This window comes from Saimiri boliviensis, chromosome 16, assembly GCF_048565385.1.
Source record: "Saimiri boliviensis isolate mSaiBol1 chromosome 16, mSaiBol1.pri, whole genome shotgun sequence".
Taxonomy (NCBI): domain Eukaryota; kingdom Metazoa; phylum Chordata; class Mammalia; order Primates; family Cebidae; genus Saimiri; species Saimiri boliviensis.
Window position 1 is genome coordinate 59,802,872 of NC_133464.1, and position 22,302 is coordinate 59,825,173.

Genomic DNA, 22,302 nt, shown 5'->3' on the forward strand with positions numbered 1-22,302 from the left:
TTGGGGTACATGTGAAGAACATGCAAGATTGTTGCACAGGTACACACATGGCAGCGTGATTTGCTGCCTTCCTCCCCTTCACCTATAGCTGGCATTTCTCCCAGATATATAAATGAAAATATAAATGAAATATATTTTCATTTATTATTCTTTGAAAAATATTATTACTAACTGCTAACTGACCACCAATGCTATAGCTTGGAAAACTAATACATTCATTTAGTATGTACAAAATTACAGGTTGTGTTAAAATGTACAAAATTACAGGTTGTGTTAAAATTCAAGATGTGAAAATAGAGGAAAGCTTCTGCCTTTTTCATACTGTACGTGTCATTTCAGAAATTCTTAAAGTACATGCTTCTCTCTAGCCCTTTCACTTGCCATAAAGATCTCAACATAAAATAAGGGTCAAGGAAAGTATTCTGTTACAGTGTCCCTCTGAAAACAGTCAAACTCATTATTTTTGGTCTGGTTTTGATATACAGAAATAAGATACATACGTATACAGATTTTATATAACCATATTTACATATATGAAATTTTTTCTTTGAAAGTAATGTTTTAAAATTGTAAACAGAATGTGTTAACTAGATAAATGTTGGAAACCACAAAAGTATTGTCATCTGTAATTCCACCAGCCAGAGAAAAACCAGTGTTAACACTCATGTTTCTTTCCTGTATTTAAAATATATAGTTGTTAATTACTACCATATAGTTTTACGTCTTATTTTTGTCACTCAGTAGTTTATAATGACCATTTTTTCATGTTACTGAATAGTTTTGAAAACCTGTTTTTAACATCTGCATAGTATTCCAACATATAGCTATACCAAAATTTATCAATCCCCTTATTTTTAAACATTTAGATTGTTCCCCAATTTCTACTATTATGTAAAGATATTTTTAGAACCCATACTTGTCAACGAATAGTCAAAACACTATTGTTGGTTCTCTCTTCTTCTTGTTCCTTTGTGGTGGCAGGGGGAGTTGTTATTCCTTCTTCTCATGTACTCCAGCCTATACATGGCTTTCTCTCAACATGAAAACTCCACTCTGGACAATGTTACACAGACTGTCCTTTCTCCTTTCTAAAACAGTATCATCCCTGAGTGAGGTCCTTATTTCTGCAGCTCTCCTGCAGCAAAATAATGTGAATTAAAGCCAGTTCATGCCTGTATAAAGTCTGGATAGTGTATATTTTAGCTTTAGCCAAAGTTGAAGTCCAGAAGATTAAAAACCCACCAGCAGACAATCATTTCTGTTAGCTATACTGAAAATATGACTTAGCAGTACATACATAGACACAGAGAGTGTTAACTATGACTTGGCTGATTTTGCCATGATTCTGAATGTGCTATTGTATAAATTGTTATTACACCGAAACATCAGTATAAATATACAACTAGGAAGAGTAAAATTTAAGGTTTTAAGTGGTGAATTCACTGAAAAACCATAAAATCTGCTGTCTGTTTTTGACTTTTTATAGTGTTATTTTGATAACTATCATATTGTGTATTAGCTTTGATACGTCTCCACTCATGCAATAAAGTACAGAAATCAGGGAAGTGACACAGTGCTTTAAAATTATTCTAACTAGCCTGGCACTGTGGCTCACACTTCTAGTCCTCACTACTCAGGAAGCTGAGGCAGGATAGCTTGAACCCAGAGAGTCAAGGCTGCAGTGAGCTATGATCACACCTCTGTACTCCAGCCTGGGCAACAGAACAAGACTTCATCTCAAAAAAAAATGAATAAATAAAATAATAATAAATTAAACAATCTCGAGTGAGTTAAAAATCTTTTCAATTTAATAGCTTGTTTGAGAGAAGAGTATAACCTCTGTTATGCCTTGATGAAAAGTAAACATAATTTTAAAAACTAATTTCAAGTGTCTATGAAGCATTTGAGCCTCTACAATATCAACTTGAAATCTGAAGAAATACTCATGTTAAGAATTATTTCTGTCAGTAGCTCTGGGTACTATAGTCATAGATGGGAGAAGTTCAGTGAAGAAAGGAAACTTCTGAGTTGATATAATCCACCTCTCATTTTACAGATGAGGAACGTGAAGCGCAGGTATATTAAATTAAATATCTTTACTGCTCAGAGCAGTATACTTATTTTTTTCTTTTTAAGAAATTGAGGGGCTTTAATACTATTATGGCCTACTGCCTGCCAGTAGATAAAAGGTTTTAGGAAGAATATTTAGCCATTACTATTGGAAAAACCCAAGAAAGAGATATTTTGATCCTAAGTATATATTTTCCTCTTAAGATTCTTGTTGGAGAATCCATTCCACCTTTGTCTGTTACCACAGACACAAAAGGGGAGTTCCTTTACACAAATCAGTACTCATCCACAATAAAACCCGTGAAAGTTGTAGTTGGCAAAGCTACAGCATTGTAGCACTTCTGGGAGGAACATTTACCTATATCCATATGTATGCATACCTTTAGCCTCTCAATTGTGCTTCAGAAAAATCCTATTTGCATATATTACATTGTAAATGGTGACCACTGGAGTTGTGTATCATAGGGACATTGCATGTATGTTTTATATATCAAATAAGGGTAGGCTAATTGCCATAACAGATCATCCCCAAAATGTCTAGTGACTCAAAGTTGTTTCTTCCTAAACAAGTTTTCTACTTGTTCACTAGTTTCCAAGGTCTTTCTGTACCTAAGCATTTAGGGCCTAATTTCCAAGGTTTCCTAGGAGGGGTCAGTCTGTTGGGAGTTTTTTAGGGATAGAAGCTTAAAGTAGTGGATGTCACTTCCATTCTCATCCCACTAGCTAGTGCTTAGTCACATACCCACATCTAACTGCAAGGGAGGCTAGGAAATGAAATTTATCTGTATGGCCATGAAGTGAGAACATGGATTTTGATGTCGAGCTGGCTATTATTGCTTACTTGAGTGCCCCCCTCCCTCACAAATTTCTAAGTGGTTACCAAAATAAATTAGCTGACACAATTATGCTTCAAATAGAAGAAGTTAATAGTGAAAAAAAGGGACTTTAATTTAAGAACTAGCCTCTATCCTTCCCCTCCTTTAGGCAGAATTGTTAATTAATGCATACTAATAGTCAGCTAGCAACTGAAATCTCAAAATGAGGAAAAAGCAAATTTTTACAAGCATTACCTTTATATATATATTTAGATGGAGCAGAATTGTTAATTAATGCATACCAATAGTCAACTAGCAACTGAAATCTCAAAGAAAAGGCGGTTTTTTACAAGCATTACTTTTACATATATATATATAGACAGAGTTTGGGTTGGTTTTCTTTTTTTTTTTTTTTTGAGACGGAGTTTCGCTCTTGTTACCCAGGCTGGAGTGCAATGGTGCAATCTCGGCTCACCACAACCTCCGCCTCCTGGGTTCAGGCAATTCTCCTGCCTCAGCCTCCTGAGTAGCTGGGATTACAGGCATGTGCCACCCATGCCCAGCTAAATTTTTGTATTTTTAGTAGAGACGGGGTTTCACCATGTTGACCAGGATGGTCTCGATCTCTCGACCTCGTGATCCACCCGCCTCAGCCTCCCAAAGTGCTGGGATTACAGGCTTGAGCCACCGCGCCCGGCCTGGGTTGGTTTTCTTATTCCATCAACTAGTCAGATTCAGAACTCAGACTTATATCTCCTTCCTTGTTTTAGGGGCTACCCTATTATTAAATGATGTTTGAAAAATATTCGACTTTTTACAACAAAGATAGCAGTTCCACAAATGAAAATAGCAGTAAGTTGGGTCTATTTGTTTCCTTTGGATAAGTTGTTATAATCAAACTGTACTTAACTATTCAGTTTTTAATAGAAGCACTGCATGGTTGCACTTCTGAAATCAAAACAGGAAATATGCTATATAAATGTCAGTAAAACTAAAACTCAGTTCTATGGTTTGATGTTTCTCTTCCCCCTATATTTTCATGTTAATGTCTGATTTTTTGTGTGTACTTAGAATGACTTCATAAAGGCAAACAGTAATCTTACCTGATTAGTTTTCTTTGACAGTCTAACAGTTTTAGATTGGGCATGAGGAGCACAGGGGAAATCTGTGAAATAACCTAATATAACTTTTCATGGAGGGAAAGAGGCAAGAAACTGCTATTAATTTGGCATCATTAGAAATTGCTTTTATGTGCAGGCTGCCCAACTTTATTATTGCCAGAATACAATATGGATAGAGAAAGAGGCCAGAGTCTTTTAATTTAACTATTTGAAAATCTACTAGAGAAAAAAACTGTTGGACTTTGTACAGCCTTATTTTGACACCACAGAAATTCCTTGAATGTGTTCTACTCCCTTAATTATTTCATGAGACAACTAAAGAGTGGCTTAAATACTGTGAAAATCCAAGATATCCCTGCTGGTTCTCTGTGAATAATAAACTAGGACTTTTCTTATAGTTAATTATTAATTTTTCCGATATAACACGGTTCCATAGAAATTTCTATAGAAACTCCAAGAAAAGATTCAAACTGACCAGTCCAGAAGTTTTACATTACTTCAAATATTTCTGGAGAAATGTTACCAACATATAGGTGTCTCTGTAGCTTTAAAATGTTTTTCTTTAGGAAACAGTTTCTCGTCTTAGTTTGTACCTAAATTGAACACTGAAGAAACAATTTACAGAGTCACATACTATAGGACTGAATCACAAAAAATAGGGCCTGAGTCTAAACTCTCTTGAAAGACCATATTGACGCAGAAGATATGGCTTAAAAGACAAAAGGTACCCTGCTTGTTTACTGAGTATCTTTTTTTTTCCCTTTTTTGCAGCACACAAGGCACTGTTGAGTGGCACACATACAATATATATAACATTTAAGGCATTATCTTTTGATTGAAAATAAACATACAGAAGAGATATGGGTATATGTGAAAAGTAACATAAATAAGGGTATGTTAATGAAGTGCAAACTACATAATTGCTCAAGGGATGTGGAAAATGACATGATTTAAATCTAGATTGATATTGGATAGAAGTTTGCTGGAATAGGCAAATCTCTTTTTTTTTTTTAAGACAGTTTTGCTCTTTTGCCTAGGCTGGAATGAAGTGGCATATGAAGTGGGGCTATCTCAGCTCACTGGAACCTCCACCCCTGGGGCTCAAGCGATTCTCCTGCTTCAGCCTCCCACGTAGCTGGAATTACAGGCAATGGCCACCACACTCAGCTAGTTTTTGTACTTTTAGTAGAGACAGGTATTCACCATGTTGGCTAGGCTAGTCTCAAACTCCTAACCTCAGGTGATCCACCCGCCTCAGCCTCCCACCCGGCTGGCAAATCTTACATAGAAATTTTTTTAAGGAGTGGTGGATTTGGATTGCCAGAGAGAAAAGATAACCATTCATTCATTCATCAAAGGTTTATTGAGTGCTTACTGTGTGCCAGGCATTGTTCTAGAGACACAGCAGCAAACAAAACTCTTACAGAACAGGAACAGGCAGGTCATCTCCCAGGTATGACACTGATAGGAAAACAGAATACAAATAGGAGAGTAGAAAGAGATGAAATACAAAGGGAAAGAGCTGGTATTTGGGCTTATATTAATATTAAAAGGCGTTACATGCTTGATGTTTCTAAATGGGAGAAACATGCTGGAAAGATACTTGGCATGAATGAACTTATGTCCCTATGTTCAGAACAGACTGCTTTCCTGTCGCTGTTGGTTGGCTCTTCTAGCCTCTTGGGAACCTTTATAATCACCAGTATGATCCAATATAAATACTGCACATATGAAGGTTCCCAGTTGAGGAATTTGAAAGCAAAAAGGGAAAGAATGGCTGGCAAAGGCTTCAATCTTCTGTCTCCTTTTATATTCCCAATGGCTAGTAGAAAATACTATCATCAATCTCTTCCTTGCAACAACCTCTGATTTGATATTTGTCTGCATTGAGACTCAATTCCTGAAGGTTCTGTTCTTCATTCCTTTCTGGTAGAATCACTGAAATGAAAGGAAATTACATTTGCATTTTCTTTTTCTAGTCAATCAGGTTTTTCTTATTCGCCCAGCAACACTTCTCTACGGAGAATTTAATGAAAAGTATTTTATGTTTTATGTAGGCTAGTGGGGAAATGGGTATGCTAGGATGGGAGGCTAAGGGAAATATCAAGAGGCTATGTAGTACAAGCTTGACATTTAATAGCTTGGATTAAATAGTCAGTTTTTAAAACTAAAAGAAACATATCTGCAGTATTTTACAAAGAAGTAACTGTAAGAAGTAACAAGTTTAGCAATCATTTACCTATCGGGAAGAAATAAAATAAGGAAATGAACTTAAGATTGTAAACTTAAAGGTCCAAAAACTTGTGTTGTCACCAATAACAGCCAGGAAATTTGGAAGAAACACCTTGAAGAAAAAAAGTGAGCTTAATGTCAGATCTAAGTGGGATAGTACTAGAAGACAGAGGACAAGATTTCTTGATAAGCTATTGGGCCTGAATGTACATGTGAAAGTTGTTATCATAAAGAAATTGAGTTCAGGTTCACTGGCTCATGCCTATAATCCCAGCACTTTGGGACGTCTTGAGCCTAGGAGTTCGAGACCAGCCTGGGCACATGGCAAGACCCCATCTCTACAAAAAATATTAAACAGCCAGGCATGGTGGCATGCCCCTGTAGTCCCAGTTACTCCAGAGGCTTAGGCAGGAGGATCACCTGACTCCAGGAGTTGGAGGCTGAAGTAAGCCTGCACTCCAGCCTGGGCAACACAGCAAGACCCTGTTTCATTAAACAAATAAATAAATAAAAGAAAAATTGATTGACACTCTATGGACTAATGAGGAAATGGAATGAAGAACAAATGGTTATATATGAACTTTGGTTGCAAGATAAGTTATCAATTTCTGACCAAAAAAAATCTGAGTAACATACTGTATGATTCCACATATGTACAACTCTGGAAAATGCAAACTGGTCTATAGTGACAAAAAGCAAGCCAGTGGTTTCCTGGGGAGATTATAAGAGGAGGGAAGGATTATAAAGAGGCACTCTTAGGAATGATAGCTATCATCAGTTGTATTTCTTCCTTTCTAACTTGAATGTGGTTTATTTCTTTTTCTTGCCTGATTGCCCTAGTCAGAACCTGATATTGAATGAAAGTGGTCAGAGCTGGTGTCTTTATATTATTCTTTATCTTAGGGGGAAAGGGAAAGCATGGAGTCTTTCATCATTATGCATAAGGCTAGCTGTAGGATCTTTATAGATATCCTTTATCTGGTTGAGGAAGTACCCTCCTATTCCTAGTTTTCTAAGAGTTTTTTTTTTTTTTTTTTTAAATCAGGAACAAATATAGGATTTTGTCAGAATTTTTTGTGTGTCTATTGAAATGATCAGATATTCTTTTTTAGCTTAATATGGTGACTTACAATGATTAATTTTTTAATTTAAAGCAATGACATATTTTTGTGATAAACCTCATCCAGTAATATTAACTTTCTCATATTTTGTTGGATTTGATTTGATATAGTTTAGAATTATTATATCCATAATCAGGAGGGAAATTGGCCTGTAGTTTTCTTTTCTTGTAATGGCTTTGTATAGTTTAGGTATGAGGGTAATGCTGGCCCCAAAAAATAAATTGGGAAGTATTCCTTCCTTTTCAGTTTTCTGGAAGATTTGTGTATAATTGGTCTAAACAGTGTTATCCCTAAATGTTTGGAAGAACTCACCAGTGTTTTCTTTGTGAGAATATTTTTAACTACTAATTTTAAAAAAATAGATATATAGCTGTAGAGGTTATCTACTTCTTTTTTTCTTTTTCCTTTTTTTTTTTTTTTTTTTTTTTTTTTGAGACAAGGTCTCTCTCATTTTGCTCATCAGGGCTCAATCTTGTGAGCTCAAGTGATCCTCCTACCTTAGCCCCCAGGTAACTGGGACTAGTCATGAGCCACCACATCCAGCTTTTTTTAAAATTTATTTTATTTTTTATTTTTAGTAGAGATGGGTGTTTTGTCACATTGCCCAGGCTGGTCTCATACTCCTGGACTTAAGTGATCCACCCACCTCAGACTCCCATAGTGCTGGAATTACAGGCATGAGCCACTGCATCTGGCCTCTATTTCTTTTTGTGTGAGCTTTTGCAGTCCCCCCGCCTCCCAAGATGGAGTCTCGCTGTGTCACCCAGGCTGGAGTGCAGTGGTGAGATCTTGGCTCACTGCAACCTCTGCTCCCAGGTTCAAGTGCTTCTCCTGCCTCAGCCTCTCAAGTAGCTGGGACTACAGGCATGTGCCACCACCCCCAGCTAATTTTTTTGTATTTTCAGTGGAGATGGGGTTTTACCATGTTAGCCAGGCTAGTCTCAATCCCCTCACCTCGTGATCTGCCCACCTCAGCCTCCCAAAGTGCCGGGATTATAGGTGTGAGCCACCGCGACCAGCCGCTTTAGTAGTTTGTCTTTCAAGGAATTTGACCATTTCATCTAAGTTGTTGAATTTTATTTGCTTAAGGCTTTTCATAATATTCCCTTGTTATCCTTTAAGTATCTGTAGAATTTGTCATATTTCACCTCTCATTCCTGATGTTGGTAATATGTGTCTTCTTTTTTCCCTGATCAGCCTGGCAAAAGATTTATCAGTTTTATTTATCTCAAAGAACCACGGTTTGTTTCATTTTCTCAATTGATTTTGTTTTCCATTTCATTGATTTGTTATTTGATCTTTATTATTTATTTTCTTTTGTGTTTAATTTGTTATTTTCCAATTTCTTAAGGTGGAAGCTCATTGACTTGAGACCTTTTATATTTTCTAATATAAGCATTTTGCTTATGTCTTCCTACATACTGCTTTAGTGACATGCCACAAAATTTTATATGCTTTGTTTTTATTTTCATTCAGCTCAAAATGCTTTCTAATTTTACTGCGTTCCTATTTTAATCAATGGGTTGTTAGGTTATTTAGTAGCATGTTATTTTGTTTCCAAACATCTGGAGATTTTCCAGACAGCTTTCTGTTATTGATTTCTAATTTTAATCCTACTGTAGTTAGTAGTTAGAAGACATAATCTGCATGATCTGAGTCCTTTAAAATTTACTGAGACATGTTTTATGGCCTAGAACAGAGGCCAGCAAACTTCTATAAAGGGTCAGACAGTAAATGTTTTAAACTCTGTGGGCTACATACGGTCTCTTTCTTTTTAAAGAAATCTTTCAATATGTGAAAATCATTCTTAGTTGATGGGCTATACAAAAACAGACTACAATTTGGCCTCAGGGCCATAGCTTGCTAACTTCTGTCCTAGATATTATCTATCTGGGTAAATGTTTCATGTATACTTAAAAGAGAATATATACTCTGTTGCAGGTTGAGTATACCTTATCCAAAATGCTTGGGACCAGAAACTTTTCAGATTTCAAAGTTTTTTGGATTTTCTGAATATTTGTATTTACATAATGAGATATCCTGGGAATAGGACTCAAGATATTGGGTCATGTTGGTGCTCAAAAAATGTTGGATTTTGGAGCATTTTGTTTTTCAGATGAGGGATGCTCAACCTGTACTGTTTGGCTACAGTGTTACTGAGTTTATTATATCCTTGTAAGTTTCTACTTGTTTTCCAGTTATTTAAAGAGGGGTACTAAAATCTCTGACTATAACTATGGATTTGTCTGTTTCTTCTTGTACTTCTGTCAGTTTTTGATTCACATATTTTGAAGCTTTATTATTTGAGGCAAAACCATGTGGGATTGTTTCCTTCTGATTAACTAGCCCTTTTATTATTATAAAATGGCCTTCTTTATTCCTGGTAATATTATTTGCTCTGAAATCAACTTTATTTCATGTTAATATAGCCACACCAGTTTCCTTTTGACTAATGCAAGCATCAGTATGATGTATCTTTTTCCATTCTTTTACTTTTTTTTTCTTTTTGAGACAGAATCTCACTCTGCTGTCCAGGCTGCAGTGCAGTGGCGTGATCACCACTCGCTACAGCCTTGACCTCCCGGGCTCAAGGTATCCTCCCACCTGAGCCTCCGAAGTGGCTGAGACTGCAGGCATGCACCACCATACTTGGCTAATTTTTTGTGGAGACAAGATCTCATCATATTGCCCAGGCTGGTCTCAGACTCATGGGGTCAAGCAATCCTCCTGCCTTGACCTCCCAAAGTGCTGAGATTACAGGCATGAGCCACTGCACCTGGTCATCCTTTTACTCTTAATGTCTTTGTGTTTTTGTATGTAAAATGTGTGTGTGTGTGTGTGTGTGTGTGTGTTATTTTGTTTTTCAAGATAGAATCTCATTTTGTCTCCAGGCTGGAGTGCAGTGGTATGATTGCTGCTTACTGCAACCTCCGCCTCCTACATTCACGTGATTCTCCTGCCTCAACCTCCTGAGTAGCTGGGATTACAGGCACCCACCACCACACCTGGCTAATTTTTGTATTGTTAGTAGAGACGAAGTTTCACCGTTTTGGTCAGGCTGGTCTTGAACTCCTGACCTCAGGTGATCTACCTGCCTTGACCTCCCAAAGTGCTGAGATTAAAGGCATGAGCCACCACCCCCAGCCTAAAATATGTTTCTTATTGAGAGTATGTAGTTGGATTTTGTTTATTTTCTTTGCCCCCAGCATCCAATGTTTTTTGTTTTGTTTTGAGACAGGTGGAGTGCAATGGCACGATAATGGCTCACTGCAGCCTTGACTTCCTGGGCTCAAGCAATCCTCCTGCCTTGGCCTTCCAAGAAGCTGAGACTACAGGCATGTGCCACCACACTCAGCTAATTCTTTCTTGAATTGTTTTATAGAGATGGAGTTTCACTTGTTACCCAGGCTGGTCTTGAACTCCTAGGCTCAAATGATTTGCCCACCGGATTACACACATGAGCCACTGAGCCCAGGCCAAAATATTTTTAATAAGAGTAGAGGATCCACGGTTAGTTTTTATAGCCTCGGCTGGCCCATTAGCCTCTGATATGCTTGAACTTTGGCCCTTAGAGTGGACACAGGGCTTAGTGTGGCTGTGCTGGGTTCCCAGAGTCTTGCCAAAATGCCAGTACAACACCTCTTGGCCCTTGTGAGGACCAGCGATCAGGAGGGTGCCACAGCCTTTGGGGGTGTCCTGGGCCAGCTGTTCCAAGGTGAGAATCTTGTCCCCAGCCTTGGGGATTTTGCTGCAGGAGCAATTGTTCATATGCAGTGCACACACCTTCAGTTTGGGTACCTCCTGAACCCATTATGGTCCCCACAACCACAGCTACTTTGTTTTCCTGGACAGGAAGCTGCATATTCCAGATCATCCAGGAAAGAGACAGAGATGGCCACTTGGTGCAACTCATAAATAACACAACACAACTTGGTTGAAGGTGGAGTTTCTCTTGGCCAGAAACATATACAGCTTAACCAACAGCCTTCAGTAGATGTCCCGGCTTTTAGGCTCCTGGTGTTGAATGTTTCATTCCTTGTTGTGGCAGATGACTTCCATGATGGTGCCTCCTGCTCATCCAGGTCCAAAAGAAGTCTTGCTTTTTATCTGACAATCTTTGCCTTTTAAGTAGGACATTTAGATAATATACATTTAATGTGATTGCTGGTATGATTAGAGTCTATCATCTTGCTGTTTTTCTATTAGTTTCACCTCTTATTTGTTCCTTTTCCCCTTTTTTTCAACCTTCTTTTGGGTTGAGTATTTTTTGTGTATGATTCTATCTTACCTCCTTTGTTGACTTATTAACTATAACTGTTTTATTATTCTACTGCTTGTCTTAGGGCAGTATACATCTTCAAACTACCACAGTCTACCTTCAGTCTACTTGATATTAAAGAGTTATTTGTTTTCTTGTGTCTGAAAACATCTTTATTTTGCCTTTGTTTTTTGAATGATGTTTTGCTGGGTATCAAATCCTAGGTTTACATTTTTTTTTTCTTTCAGAACTTTATGTTCTACTGTCTCTTCACTTGCAATATTTCTGATGAGAAATCTGTCAATTTTCATTACTCTATAACATGTATTTTCTCTGGCAGCTTTCAATATATTTTATTGGTTTTGAACAATTTGATTATGACATTCCTTGGTGTAAGTTTTCTTCTTGTTGAGCTTCTAGAATCTGTGAGTTAATAGTTTTTTCCAATCTGAAAATTCTGACCATTATTTTTTCAAATATCCCTTTTGTATCTGCCTCTCCTCTCCTTTGATGTCTCTGATTATGTATACATAAGGCTTCCGGAGGTTTGTCCCATAGCTCACTGATGCTTTTGTCATTCTTTTCTTTCTCTTTCATTTTTGAATAGTTTATTTTGCTATATCCTTCAGGTTCACTAACCTTTTCTTCTGCCATGTCTAATCTGCTACAAATACCATTAGTAGATCTCAGATATTGTAGTTTTCATCCCTAGAACTGCATCTTGGGTTTTTAAAAATGTCCTTCATGTTTCTACTTTCTGAAAATATAGAATATAGCTATAATAATGTTCAGTGTCTTTACTAAATCTTTCTATGTTTAAGGTCACTTTCAGATGACTGATTATTCTCATCATTGTGGATCATTTTTCTGGCTTTCTTTGCATGCCTGGCAAGGCATTATGAATTTTATCTGTTGGTCGCTGAATATTCTTCTGTTCCTCTAAATGTTCCTGAGTTTTGTCCTGGAATGCAGTTAAGTTACTTGGAAAAGTCTGATTCTTTGGGTCTTATTCTTGTGATTTGTGAAGGAGTGCTCAGTTTGTGGCTCATTACTTAGGGAATAATAATGCAATAGCTAAATAATATATTTCAAGGCAATCTTAAAGTTTAGGATTTAGCCTTGCAAAAGACTTACTAAATGATCTTAGCAACATAGTTAATCCTCTGATAAAAAACATGAAAATGATAATTTCAGAAAAATTCACTTTCATTAAAAACCACAAAGTGCTTGAAAGAAAAAGTGAGAGGGAGAGAAACTGAGAACAGTGAGTACTTCACAGGTTAATTTTGTGAATAAAAATGACTTGTTTAAGAATTGGTCTCTAAAATATGAATGTATTTCATTCTGAGGATAGTGGTTAAAAACAGAGACATTAGGGGCAGACAGACTTGGATGCACATCAGACTCCTCCACACATTATAACTCAACATATATGAACCTCAATTATCTCATTTATAAAATGCCATGTTCTTTTACAAAGTAATCTTGAAGAACAAACGCTGTTAATTTCACCAATTAAAATATACAGAAAAAAGGAACTTAACCATTCCCTGATAAGCAAACTATACATCTAAATTATATATCCAAATATTCTCCCCTTTTCTGTCTACCTCACAATTTTCAAATGGTTTTGAATCAACAAACATTCACAATTTAAAGAACACATCCCTAGTGAGACTATATGATTCAAACCCTATACACATATTATCCTTGCTTATTTCCTTGTAATACAGCTATTCTGCCTATATCAGTTTAATAACACTTCATTCTAGAGCCCCATACTTTTTCAGTTGAATATCAAAGATAATGTTATCTCAAATAGATTCCATTGCTAAAATTAAATTCCATGTAACTCTATGTACGGACAGCATACTGTTGAATTAAAGCAGTCCAAAGTGAATTAATGCTTAAGCCCATAGCTAACAACATAAGTCCATTATTCTTCAACAAATCTCACTTGAAAAAAATCAGGTAAAATCATTTCCATTCCTAAAGCATGTATGAGCTTTTATGGCCAAATATGTCCTTTTCAAGAAGATAGTACAAAAGTTATATGAATCCCTTTTGTTTTATTCTACCAATTACTTGTTTGAACACTGCTACCTATTGGCAATTTTTGTTTTGCCTAGTAACTGAAACTGAAAACTTACCACACAGGAGAAACCAAGTCACTCTGTAACTCTGGATTTGTTTTTAGGTTTTTAAAAAGTAATAAAACTCATAATTTGGTAAGCCTTTTAGAATACCATTAGATAGGAATCTTCAAGAATTAGAAATCAAGAATCTCTGCAAACTCATTTTTGTGACCTACGTTCTTTTTCTACCAATGAAGGCTTTATTTCAGAAGTATTGATTTGCTTATTTTTACTCTAGTGTTTTCATATTCCAGCAGCCTCTTTCACGTCTATCTATTCCTTTCTAAAATCAGTACTGTTCTGAGCTCTGGGCTTTATGTGCCAAGCTTGAGAAACAAACTCTAATAAGTAGTCCCCTTTGTATCTTGGAGAGTACTAAAATATTCTTAACCTTTTTATTCTGAGAACTGCAGTGCTTGGGAGTTACCCCCAAAAAAGGTAGGAAGAAGAAGAAAGGAAAGCTGAAGGGAAGGGGAGAAAGAGGGAGAAAAAAAGAGACCGTTCTTAGGATGGCTTAAAGTGGTTTTGTGGGGGCAGGTAGGAGTGTCTTATCTCTTGTTATATGTAACTCTTTTCCTTTTGGTGTTATTGGAAAGACCCTTTAACTAGGAGTTAAGAAACCCAGACTTTAGTTCCAATTTTGCAACTATCCTTCAATGTGGTCAACAATCTCCTGAAATGGGATCAAGCATGAAGAACAAAATTATTACACCTGAAAGGGTTTCCAAGTCTCAAGAGTCATAATGTATGGGTAGTTGAGAAGCCGATACTCTTTGGAAAGGTAGGACTATGGCCCTAGCCAGCACATGAAATCATTCACTTTATTTGTACAGTACGATTGTCTCATGGCATTAATAATGATGAGGTATATATGATTATTAGGGCAAATATAATATAAAAGGATACTTCTGAATTTTTACTTTGTGAATTTCAGTTTCTGTAACACTCTCACATTTGAAGAGGGTGAGCATCAATCAGTCTACTTCTTGACATACACTACTATATACAGCCCTGGCTAAACCATAAAAGAAAAATGGAGGCTGGGTGTGGTGGCTCACACCTGTAATCCCAGCACTTTGGGAGGCCAAGGCAGGTGAATCACCCGAGATCAGGAGTTCAAGATCAGCCTGGCCAACATGGCAAAACCCCATCTCTACTAAAATACAAAAATTAGCCAAGGCGTGGTGGCGCACACCTATAATAATCCCAGCTATTTGAGAGACTGAGGCATGAGAATCACTTGGACCTTGGAGGCAGAGGTTGCAGTGAGCCAAGATCATACCAATTGACTCCAGCCTGGGAGACAGAGTGAGATTTCCATCTCAAAAAATAAAATAAAAAAAGGCCGGCTGCGGTGGCTCATGCCTGTAATACCAGCACTTTGGGAGGCCAAGGTGCATGGCTCTCTTGAGGTCAGGAATTCAAGATCATCCTGGCCAAACATGGTGAAACTTCATCTCTACTATAAATACAAAATAGGTGTGGTGGCATGCACCCATAATCCCAGCTACTCGGGAGGCCGAGGCAAGAGAATTACTTGAACCCATGAGGTGGAGGTTGCAGTGAGCCAAAATTAGGCCACTGCACTGCAGCCCGGGTGACAGAGCAAGACTCTATCTCAGAAAAAAAAAAAAAGAAAGAAAGATGAAAAGAAGCGTATTATTCAACTATTAGCTTAGAACCTTGCCTCTGAAAGTCCTGCTTGGGACAAGGGGGACTTTTGGTATACCACCAGGGGTTAAAAGCCACTGAATAAACATGGGCCATTTCCTTAGATATCAACCTCCCTCAGATTTTGAAAAAATGTATAATCAAGCTGGGCATGGTGGCTCATGCCTGTAATCCCAGCACTTTGGAAGGCTGAGGTGGGCGGATCATGAGTTCAAGAGATCCAGACCATCCTGGCCAACATGGTGAAACCCCATCTCTACTAAAAATATAAAAATTAGCTGGGTGTGGTGGTGCATGCCTGTAGTCCCAGCTGCTTGGGAGGCTGAGGCAGGAGAATCACTTGAACCTGGGAGGTGGAGGTTGCAGTGAGCTGAGATCACACCACTTCACTCCAGCTTGGTGACAGACCGAGATTCCGTCTCAAAAAAAAAAAAAGAAAAAAAAGTGTAATCATTATATTTTACTAAATATAGGCACATTTGGTATATAACACTATATTTGCATTAAATTTAAGATAAAACATGAAGCTAAAGAAAATTCTGGCTTGGAACCAAGTTGTTAAGGCAACTGTTCACTCTTCGCTGCTATTAACCATACTTTTGTGGAAAAGTTTGAGGTGCAGTGATTTTGATGACTATTCAAGATTGGTATATTAATACCTCTTCTAGTTATGAAGGTGGATGGTGGTGATGGTTACAACATTATGAATGTATTTAATACCACTGAACTGTATACTTGATAATGGTTAACTTGATATGCTTTATGAGTATTTTGCTACAATTTTTAAACTTATGGAAAAAAAACCTCTACTAAAGTTGAATATTATCAACAAATGTAGACTATTTTAAGAGGTTTTTCTTTAACTTGAATATGCATTTCTGAAATGACTACTATATCCTGTATTCAGCTCATGAATCATCTCTTACTGTGCTCATGAAAACTATACTTGATTCCAGGTTTTAAAAATACTCATCATTCTTCTTGTGAAGAAAGACTTGTATTTAACAGTTCTCACTTGTGTGGCTGACAGCATGCCTGCATCAGTCAATACCTGCAACGCTGTCCATTGTCCAGGTTCCTAATCCTGGATGGAATGCACATAGACAAGCCTGTTGGAAAGATAAATAGTATCTCTATGAAACCCCTACCAGAAAATCTTCTAAGAATCCTAAGAAAATAAGGAAGGCAAAAATTTAGCTATTATGCCAGATATGGTGGCTCACACTTACAATCCCAACACTTTGGGAGGCCAAGGCGGGCGGATCAGCCGACGTCAGGAGTTCAAGATCAGCCTGGTCAACATGGTGAAACCCCATCTCTATTAAAAATACAAAACTTAGCCAGGCATGGTGGCTCCTGCCTATAGTCCCAGCTACTCAGGAGGCTGAGGTGGCAGAATTGCTTGAACCCAGGAGACAGAGGTTGCATTAAGCCAAGATCGTGCCATTGCACTCCAGCCTAGGCAACAAGAATGAAACTCTGTCTTAAAAAAAAAAAAAAATAGCTATTAGATTTTTTGCTTTACCAGTAGAAAAAACTTGAGTGGAATCAACAAAAATGCCACAAAATAAGAACTGCTTAAATTATAGTACATCCCTATAATTCATAAGAAAATACTTATTTAGTCATTAAAGTATATAATGAATATTGCTAGGAAAAAATATATATAAACAAACAGGTAGAAAGTTTAATAACAAAGGGTGTTGGGGGTAGTTATTTCTGGTTGATGGGATTATTTTTTCCTACATCCTGCTCATTTGTATTTTCTTTAATATCAATTGCTTATAATAAGAAAATCTAAAGTTTTCTGAAATACTTATTCAACATGAGCTTACCATTCACTTACTAATTCAACAAATATTTTCATTTGTTGAATTAATTCAGACATAATCCTTGCCCTCATGTCTCTTAATTTATGAGAAAAAAAAAAGGCATGATGAAACAATATTGGGAATTTTTTACTCCTGTCTTTCATTCTCATTAATTACCCAGTCATTCCCTCTTGTTGAAGACTCTGGCCTTTTGCTAACAGTATCGGCTTCTGCTGCATTTTCTGCCATCACCTCCGACTTCAGTATCCATATGGAAAACCCACTGAGAAATTATGAACTCTGACTCCATAAAACCACTTCATTCACCAATCCACACCCAAAGCTACGCCCTCAAGCTTCTGATAACTTGCATTCTTGCCTAATTTTGACATCCATTCCTCAACTATTCTCATTTCTTCAAACTACAGTCTCCTCCATGCTTCGTATCTTTTCCTATCCAGCCTGGGTTCTCAGGTGTATCACCCTCTCCTGCTAGCAGCCTTCCTCCCTCGTTAATTTCCTCTCTCATTACCTAGAACATGTATTTTGTACCATCTTACTTCAACTCAAACTTGCTACTTCACCTCTACCCTTATCTCTTTCATGATTCTTTTTTATTTTTTTTTAAGTATATTTTTAAATATTTATGTTTTTGAGACAGAGTGTCACTCTGTCACCCAGACTGGAATGCACTGGCACCATCTCAGCTCACTGCAACCTCTGCCTCCCGGGTTCAAGTGATTCTCCTGCCTCAGCCTCCCATGTAGCTGGGATTACAGGCATCTGCCACCACAGCCAGCTAATTTTTATATTTTTAGTAGAGATGGGGTTTCACCATGTTGGCCAAGCTGCTCTCTCCTGACCTTAGGTGATCCACCCACCTCAGCCTCCCAAAGTGCAGGGATTACAGGCGAGAGCCACCGTGCCCCGCCTTTTTATGACTCCTTTATCAGAAAAAAAATAATCAACTGTGAACTCTCTGTTATACATAAAACTATCTTCATCTGTTCCCTTCTAGTCTCAGAGGAAAAAGTATCCTTCCTCTTTTCCGGGTTAATTCCTTTACCTGCACCCTTATCTCCTACCGGATCTCGCTTTACCTTATCCTTTCTCTTTTTAATTTCTCCTCTCTAATGACTCTGTCCCCATACTTTATAAAAATGTTAACTCTCTTTTCCTATAGATCCCCTCCTCTGTTCTGTAAACTCCTCCCTACAATTATCATCCTTTGTTTTTTTAACAAAAAGTCAAGAGCCTTGAAATAATATAAATTTATAGTAACCTTTCTCTATTTTAACATAACTTTTCAACTCTACACAGAATTCTGCCACCATTGTTTCATTCAAAGTTTTCTGGCAAACATTACTAATGACAGAACTGCCAAATCATTTGATTTTTTTTAAGTTTACTTGGCCTGTTTTTACCTTCTGACACTCCTAACTTCTTTCCTTTTGAAACCTCTCTACCACTGGCTCCTATAACCTTGAGGCTCTGTTGGTGTTACTGCCCCTCTCTCAGCCATTCTTTCTCAGTCGTTTGCTGCTTCCTCTTACTTTGTCCATTTTGGTTCTCATTTCCTCTATGTTTAGTCTCTGTGAGGAACAGCATCCATTTTCCTCATAATCTCAACCAACACCTATTTAGTGATATCCATTCCCAGCCCAAGCCTTTCTCCTAAACCTCAGTTGTGTATACTGAGCTCGTGACTGAACTTCTCTCCTTAGGTATCCCATGGGTGCTTAATCGTTCATATTCAAAATGTCCTCACTGAACTTGTCATCCCCTTCCCCTGTCCCAGTGTTCCATCCCACACCCTTCAACACACACACACATTCTCTCTCTCTCTCTCTCTCTCACTCACTCTCTCAAGCGCTGATCCTCCACTCGTCCCTAACCTAGTTAATGATACCACCGTTGCATTCTACAACCAGGCCAGGGACAAGGGAGTCATTATAGATTTTTCTCTCATCTTCTGTCCTAGCCATCACTGCCCTAGTCCAAAAGCTAATGATTTCCCACCATGACTGTAAAACCACACACAAAAAACTCCATTTATTTAAGTAACAATAATGAGCACTTTTACAACATTCCCCCTAGTATTTCAATTTATGAAATGATGACAGATTACCTTATTAGCAAACCACGAAGGCTATATAGAAACATACCTAGCTTACACTATTTGCAGCATTTAGAAACCTTTATACCCCAGTACTTATTGTTCAGCACATACCAGCTTGTTGCTTATCAGTTCACTTTTGAATAAAGTGAATGTGGCATATTTAAAGAGATCCGTAATAATTAAGTTGCATGTTAAGCAATTTGGTCAATAATGACATATAACAAAATACAATTATTACACCTTGTTAATTCACCAGAACCTCTTTAAAACACACCACCCACACAATGACACACATACCCATATATCAGGAAGTAGAACTGCTATAAAGGAGCTTCCATCCACTCCCATCCTATTGTCATGGATAACAATACACTATCATGGCCCCTTTAGAGTAAAAATAGCGTATCCTTAGGTGAATCAGAGGGACTTTGCCTCTCTAAGTCTTTCCTACTTTGCTCTCTGATGCCTGAAAGATGAAACCTTCTATCCCACAAGATATCAAACTGTAGTTTTCCTGAAGAAGAGAAACAAGTAAACTATTCAATAAGGCTAAATAGATGAAACTCAATCATGCTAATATAATAAAAGACAAACATGGAGTCTTCTTTGGTCAACTGAGAAAGGAGATGAGGAGAGAGGTATATTGTTAAGAGGCCTTCAGAAGCAATGCCTTCCAATCATTACTGATTTTTTTCTTAGTTTTCTTTAATGCACATGTATTTTATAGTTAGGGGAGAAAATGTTCCAAAGCAAGTCTGCAGGTCTAGTGTAAAGGGCAAATAAGATGGGTGCGTTGGCCCATGCCTGTAATCCCAGCACTTTGGGAGGCCAAGGTGGGAGGATCACTTGAGGGTAAGGAGTTTGAGATCTGCCCAGCCAAAATGGTGAAACCCTGTCTCTACTAAAAATACAACAACAACAACAACAAAAAAATTAGCTTGGCATGATGGCTCGAATCTAGCCTGTAATTCTAGCTACTTGGGAGGCTGAGGCACCAGAATTGTTTCAGCTGAGGAGGCGGAGGTTGCAGTGAGCTGAGATCGCACCACTGCACTCCAGCCTGGGTGATAGAGCAAGACTAACTAAAAAAGTTGTAATAATAAGCAAAGAAATTACAAGACCTCTGTTCTCCACGCTACCCATATTTACTATTCATTTGCTAGTGGTTGCATTCCAGTTGCCAAGAGCAAACCCCCAGATTTTAAAAATTATGACTTCAGTTCTGTTCTACTCTTATGACAAGTAAAGAGGAATATGCAGAGACATAAACTAAACTGTGAGTGGAAAGGGGTGGGAGAGGGATGATTAACTCCTGACTGTATTGAAAAAAGCAAGCTGACACTTCTGCCCTAATTAAGCACCTAAATAATTGAGTTCTTTCTTCTTATAAAGTATATTACTTTGTAGAGTATTAAAGTTCCAGGCAGGAATTCTTACCAGTTTTAACCCATGAATTTGATGGACTGAAGTAAAAGCAATTTTTCCGTTTTTCTTTGAAATTATCTCAGGAATTTGCACCCCCTTGTGGTCAAACATAAAATTCTTAGTTTCCAAAAGACCATTTTTTACTATTGGGTTCTTTGTTCAGGCATAGGAACTACAGTTTTATTAGTTGATTTTGTTTTCTCCCATTTTAGCGAATCAAGAAGTTTTCATGAAATAAATAATTTTAGTTTCTTAAATAAGACTTTAAACACACTTGGATTTAAGTCTTCTAAAGGTGACTTCCACATAAACCTCAGTCTCTGGAAAAGAGAGATAATAATTGCACCCACTTCTTGAGTTACATGAGAATTCAATGGAAAAATGCATGTACATGCTTAGCCCAGTGCTTGACACATATTAGGTCCTCAATAAATGTTATTTATCATCATCACTTTAGAATTCTCGACAGATTATATAAAGAAGGGGACTAAGATAAAAAATTCTACAGTGAGGAAAGTGTTACTTACCTATTTGTAAGTTCTAGTACAATTTTACAAATGTCTCCCAAATATACCACTTACCCAGACTCCCTCAGCTGATTATCCCCACAGGTACATCGTGTGTGTGTGTGTGTGTGTGTGTGTGTGTGTGTGTGTGTATTTATTTATTTTTTCGATATGGAGTCTTGCTCTGTAACCCAGGCTGGACTGCAGTGGTGCGATCTTGGCTCACTGCAACCTCCGCCTCCCCGATTCAAGCAATTCTCCTACCTCAGCCTCCCAGGTAGCTGGGATTACAGGCACCAGTCACCATGCCCAGCTAATTTTTCTATTTTTTTTTTAGTAAAGATGGGGTTTCACCATGTTGGCCAGGCTGGTCTTGAACTCCAGACCTCGTGATCCACCCACCTCATCCTCCCAAAGTGCTGGGATTACAGGCATGAGCCACCGCGCCCGGCCAATACATTATATTTTTAAAGTACAAGTAATATGTGGTTATCTCTGGATGCTAGAAATTTGGATGATTTTTACTTTATGTATTTTAGATGGACCTGGGTTTTTTAACTTCAATCAGAAAACAATAAAACAATTTTATTTCCATATATTATTCTTATGAGATGATAAAATAAATTAACATCCTTATTTGCCTAACAGGGATCATTATTCATATTTGGGGAAAAAAAATAACTTGTCAGTCTGATTTACCATTTTAAGGGGCTCTTGAATAAGAATGCTAACCCCTAATGATGCTAACCGTAGTTTGATTTTTTTTTTTTTTTTGAGATGAAGTCTCCCTCTGTCACCCAGGCTGGAGTGCAGTGGTGCGATCTCAGCTCACTGCAACCTCCACCTCCCGGGATCAAGCGATTCTCCTGCCTCAGCCTCCCGAGTAGCTGGGATTACAGGCACATGACACCATGCCCAGTTAATTTTTGTATTTTTAGTAGAGACGGAGTTTCACCATGTTGGTCAGGCTGATCTTGAACCCCTGACCCATGATCTGCCCACCTGGGACTCCCAAAGT

The 22,302-nt window shown here is 37.7% G+C and overlaps 1 long non-coding RNA gene and 1 pseudogene across 2 annotated transcripts in view; both read right to left on the bottom strand.

The window, feature by feature from the left end:
- The window catches only part of LOC141581625 (uncharacterized), a 31,847-nt gene that overhangs the window by 8,179 nt on the left and 1,366 nt on the right, over window positions 1–22,302 (bottom strand). Inside the window, exon 3 of one of the 2 annotated variants that reach the window (XR_012514365.1) lies at window positions 5,899–5,944. The exons of the other annotated variant lie outside the window; for it this stretch is intronic. This is a non-coding gene — a long non-coding RNA (uncharacterized LOC141581625). Of the gene's footprint in view, window positions 1–5,898; window positions 5,945–22,302 lie in introns of those variants that run through there. 2 annotated transcript variants of the gene reach the window in all.
- LOC141581624 (large ribosomal subunit protein eL18-like) lies at window positions 7,747–11,346 on the bottom strand (annotated as a pseudogene).